Source organism: Eubalaena glacialis, chromosome 8, assembly GCF_028564815.1.
Source record: "Eubalaena glacialis isolate mEubGla1 chromosome 8, mEubGla1.1.hap2.+ XY, whole genome shotgun sequence".
Lineage (NCBI taxonomy): Eukaryota > Metazoa > Chordata > Mammalia > Artiodactyla > Balaenidae > Eubalaena > Eubalaena glacialis.
The window spans coordinates 71,214,676-71,220,737 of record NC_083723.1 but is presented as its reverse complement, the minus strand read 5'-3'; positions in this window follow the sequence as shown (position 1 = coordinate 71,220,737).

The following is a 6,062-nucleotide window of genomic DNA, read 5'->3' as shown; positions in this document are numbered from 1 at the left end:
AGCCTGCAGAATTGATTTCAGTTTCGTTTCCTTAGATCTGAATTTACTGAAGTGACTTTGCTCTCTGAAATGATTTTTTTTTTTTTTTTTGGTAAGCCATTACTCTTCCACCTTCTGGTGTGTTTGGTTAGAAGCCAAAGGTTTAAAATCTGTTCTTTGCTTGAGAGTTTTGAGGGCTGCAGAGAGCCTAGAACTTGGGTAGGGAAGAACGTATGTTGGCATTTCACTGGCCTTCCTGGGTGGAATCCATCCATCTCTGTTTTCCTAAAGATAATGTAAAGGAATGGCTTTCGGGGACTTTTTGGAGCTCCCTATAAATGCTAAATTCCTCTGGGTTAGTTCTGCAGGGCAGACCAGGGTGGGACCCCTAGTGGCCACATTGCAGGGATTTTCTTTTCTAATGTCAGCCTCAAGGACAGGCACAGAACAGCCTGAGTGAGAGTGAAGAAAATAGCTAGCATTTAAAAAATTGATAGCAAGTGTTAAAATTTATTGTGTGTGCTCAGTTAGCTTTTGGTTTCCACATTCCACTGTTGATTCACACTGGCTTCATATGTTTTTTAAACATTTATTGGGCACATACTATGTACCAGGCACTGTTCCAAGTGCTTTATATTAATTTATTTACTCTTCACAACAATCCTCTGAGGTAGATGCTATTATTATTTCCATTTTACAGCTAAAGAAACTGAGGCGCAGAGATGTTAAATAATCTCTCTCTCTCCCCCCACCTCCCTCCTTCTCTTTCTCCAATAGGTAGTACTGGTTCTGTTTCTCTGGAGAACCCTAATACAAACAGGTTATAAAAATTAACTTCTCTGCTGTCTCAGAGCAGTCTTATTCCCCTAGCTTATCTCATTGCTCACATTCCCTGTGAGGCCAGGTTCCAGATCTTCAGCATGAGCAACCTTTCTCTTCTATCCTGTGTCGTCCTCCTCACGCTGCCTCTCTGACCACCCAGACAGTGCTTCTCCATTTCTTTATTAGACTATTTCCCCCTTAAGGAGGGGAATTTTAACCTAGTTGTCCCCTCCCTTGAAATTGTAATACTACAGATATGCTGTATATCTGTTTATGTGTATCTGTGCTTTATACCTAAAAAAGAGCATCATATGCCATTAGGGAATTGCAACTTAAAACAATGAGATACCAATACACACCCATCAGAATGGCCAAAATCCAGAACACTGACTCCACCAAGGGCTGGTGAGGATATGGAGCAACAGAAACTCTCATTTATTGCTGGGGGGAATGCAAAATGGTACAGCCACTTTCCAAGACAGTTTGGTGGTTTCTTACAAAACTAAACCTACTCTTACCGTATGATCTGGCAATCACACTCCTTGGTGTAAATTTTACCCAAAGAAGTTAAAAATTTATGTCCACACCAAAAACCTGCACACAGAAGCTTATAGCAGCTTTATTCATAAATACCAAAGCTTGGAAGCAACTAAGATGTCCTTCAGTAGGTGAATGGATAAATAAACTGGTATATCCAGACAATGGAATTTTTATTCAGTGCCGAAAAGAATTGAGCTGTCAAGCCATAGAAAGACGTGGAGGAATATTAAATGCATATTGCTTAGTGAAAGAAGTCAATCTGAAAAGACTATATACTATATGATTCCAACTATATGATATTCTGGGAAAGGCAAAACTTTGGAGACAGCAAAAGGATCAGTGGATGCCAGGAGTTAGGGAGGAGGTAAGGACGAATTGGTGGGGCATAGAGGATTTTTAAGACAATGAAATTATTCTATATGACACTATAATGGTGGATTTATGCCATTATATATGTATTTGCCAAAACCCATAGAAGATACAACACCAAGGGTGAACTATAATGTGAACTATGGAGTTTGGGTGATGATGTGTTAGTGTAGGTTCATCAATTGTAACAAATGTGCTACTCTGATGAGGGATGTTGATAGTGAGGGAGATTAACTTTGGACACTCTGAAAATATATACCCTCTCCCCCAGAGGGTATATGGGAAATCTCTGTACCTTCCTCTCAATTTTGCTATGAACTTAAAACTGCTCTAAAAAAATAAAGTCTATTTTAAAGAAAGGTTTTTTTTTTTTTTTTTTTGCTTCCAAGAACAAATTTTTACTCCCTTGGAGGTGATAGCGTCCCAGTTGAGAATGCATGATCTAGACTTGCATATATTGTTTGCCTGGATTCCTCATTACTTCACCCACCATGTTGGTTCAGTCCTGCTATTGCATACGAACTTCTTGGGCCAACTGTTTCCTGAAACAGTCCTATAGAAAAGGGAAACCAGTTATGCCTTTCCACCTGAGGGGATGGATCCTGCTGGTGAATTCTGATGTTGCCTAGCTCTCCCTCTCCTCCTGCGCTCTAGGATCTCAGTCTGGTTCTTCACCCATCAGCCCTCTCCTTCAAGTAAGCCTCTGAATAATCCTGGGATGTGGCCTGTCTCACTAGAGGACACGCTCTATATTTGAGAGGAATTCTCTGGTAAAGATCAGGGGAAGTTCCTTCTCTTTTCCAGGCCTTCTTTTAAACTCTTTTATTTAAATTATTTCAATAATCCAAAGAGTGAGGATCCCTTTCTTAAGAGTGTTCGAAGTTAAGCTCCCTGGATACTATCTGATCAATGTTTCTCTTTTAACTCATTTGGGGTCCTTATGCTCTAATAAAATTATTATAATGTAGCAAGCACAGAAAAATGTGTCATGATCTAGAAACACTCTGTAGAATATCTCATGCTTTCATTCCATTCTCCTTCTTTTTTATAAAATTTCTCTTAGGAACAGAACCACCAACAGTTTTACATTCGATCATGTTCCTCCTTCTCTCAGATGAAGGAAGTATTGCCATATTATAATACCAAGAAGCCTCTTAGTCCATGAGACAGGATTTTTGCAAGTGTCCGGAGCACATTTCCCTTGTTGTTATTGATTCAGAGTAATTAGCCCTGAGTCTTTTCTTTTTTTTTTGGTTGTTATTATTGGTCATTTTTAAGAAAGTCATATTTATAGTATATTTTTCTAGTTAAAAAGCTAATATGTGTTCAATTAAAAACATCAGAAACAACTAGAAAAAAGAAGAAAAACAAGCTCTACCTGAATCCCATCCCCCATTCATAGTTATGAACATTTTTGGTATACAATCTCTTGGTCTTTTATAGATAATCTCTCAGATAAGTATTTGCCCAATAGTAGAAGTATATGCCTTATAATGTTTTGTTCTTCTACTTAGCAAAATATAGCTTCTGTTTCCCCACATCATGAAATAGACTTTTATGGCATAATTTCTTTGGAAAATTTTAAATACAAACAAAGTAAACAGGACAGCATAATGAATCCCCATGTAGTCATCACTCAGCTTCAAAGCTATTAGCTTTCTGCTATTCTCTCTTTTTTACATTCTGCTACTCTTGAGGTAAAACTGGAGTGCACATATATTAAATGTAAAATTTTGACAAACCACCCCAATCTAGATATAGGACATTTCTGTTATCCCATGTCCCTTCTCAGTTACTCCTAACCCCCTCCAGATGAAACCACTCTGCTAATTTTTTTTTTTTTCACCATAGATTAGCTTTACCTGATCCAAGTGTTGATATACTGGAATCATATAGAATATACTCTTCTGTGACTGGCTTCTTTTATTCAACATAATGTCATTGAGATTGGTCTAAATGTTGCATGTATCCATAGTTTGTTTCTTTTTATAGCTGAATAGTATTCTGTTTTATTAACATACCACACATATCTAATGTCCTTAAATAGACATTTGAGTTATTTCCATTTTTGGCAATCACACAGAAAGCTGCTATGACTATTTCTGTACAAGTCTTGTGCAGACATATATGTTCATTTCTCTTAGGTAAATAACCCTGGCAAGGAATTGCTGGATCAAATAGGTGCGTGTTTAACTTTATAAGAAACTGTTAAGCCTTTGTCCAAACTGGTACCAGAAGTAATACTCTTTAAGGCATGGTTAGTCTTTGTATCAGGCGACTCTATCAGTCAAAGTGAAATAAGGAACTGGTGTAATCTCACCTGGCAAATTTAGGAATAAAGAAATAATGATACTTGGCACATCCGTATCAAAAGTCTGAGGCTGCCAGACATCACAATTTTACCCCACCACACCTGTGAGTAAAAGGGGTTTAGTTTAATTGGTACCCATAATATCTGGCCTGATGTTAGAACTGTCTAATATGTTCTCACCATCTTAGGAGTGGTCAGATGTGGCACTCATTAGTCAATGTTTATATTTTTACAATAGCTGTAATGAACATCATTTCAGGACTTCCAAGATGAGCCAGCAAAGCGAATCTGCTTTATACATATTGAGCAGGCAGATAGAAATTTAATACAATTGGTTGAAAGAACAAAGTAAAGTGACATTATAAGGGTCACGTATGGATATTGTATCCTACTAGGCAGTTCTTGCTCCTTTGCACACAATGGATATCTTTTAAATAACCGCAGACCACATGGATATTTCCTATTAACTCTCTAACTATTACTAATTTTTTCTTTCTGGATGGAATTATATATTGTATGCCATGACTCATTTGAATGCTACTTTCCACTTTTTCTAAGAATGTAAGAACAAATTGAATCTTCCTGTGGCTATTTATACCCAATACACATCTTCAGTCTTTTGGACACATGAAGCTCCTTGCAGAGCTGACTCCATTCAGGAACTGGCTTATATCCTATGAGCAATAGATAACGCATTGCCACCTGTCCACCTGGAAGGCCCAATTTTCCCACAGGGACTAGGCATGTTTGGACAACAGAGTCTCTATTCCACAAAATGTTTTAAAAAAAAAATTGGTTAAACTCAGAGCATATAGGTATGCTTTATTTACCGAAGGGTTACTCAGCTTTAAGCAGAGACCTTTGACCTTTGATGTCTCTTAAAAAAATTTCTTCCTGGGAATTCCCTGGAGGTCCAGTGGTTAGGACTTGGTGCTTTCACTGCCGGGGCCTGGGTTCGATCTCTGGTCAGGGAAATAAGATCCCGCAAACCGCGTGGTGCAGCCAAAAAAAATTTTTTTTTCTTGCCTCTTGTTACATATCTCTTTGCTAAGAGTCTTTTTGGTAACTTAAAATATTATTTACATGATTTAAAATTCCACATTGGGCGTGCATTTCTTATTATAGGTATTTCCAAACTAATATACCAGTTATCCCTTCAGAGTGATACCAAGCTTACTGTAAGTTTTTCTCTAATCCAGTCTCTTTGTTTATCTAGTCATGTGTTTTGAGGAAACATTGGAAGTATTGTTAATATTGGAAAATAGAATGATTGTTCCCTAAAGGATTTGCTGATCCGAAGGGCCTGTATTTATCCATCCCTCAGGAAGTGTTGTAACATGGCTTCACAGTGCTCAGTAGAAGCCAACCATGTTTAAAGATATTCTGGCTCTTAGATAACTCATGCATATTTGATATTCAGGAATGATATTTATTTTCTCAAATAAAAATGAAAAAATAAAACATTTAAATGGTTTGAAGAAACATTCTGGGGTATAATTGTTTTTTCACTTTATACTTAACTTAGGTATGAGTAATGAACTAAAAAAAACCTATGGGTTTGTTTTTTGTTTTTTCATCCAGTTGTTCATTTCCCTGTTTCCAATGTGATAATTAGTTTTCCAACTACTGGGAAAATATTGTTTTTATTTAAAATCATATAAACTGATGTACTGCAACATATCAACATGTGAAGATGAGTATTGGAAAAGGGGTGAACAATACAGTTTGAGAAAACTAAGGTTGTATGTTTAGGGGAAAGGGCTTGAACTAGAGTGTCAGTGAATAACTTTCTTTAACCAAAGACTGAAATGGAGTGACAAAGACAGCTATTATTTAAATTCAAGAAGGCCTCGGCAAACTTGGTAAAACACACCCATCTTAGATCAATAAAGCAATATTCATTTAGTGCTTCATAAAAATAAATTGCCTTTCATGACTGAATAAACAAAATGTGGTATATCCATATAATGGAATTTGTTTGACAGTAAAAAGAAATGAAATCATGATAATGCAACATGGGTGAACCTTGAAAACATTATGC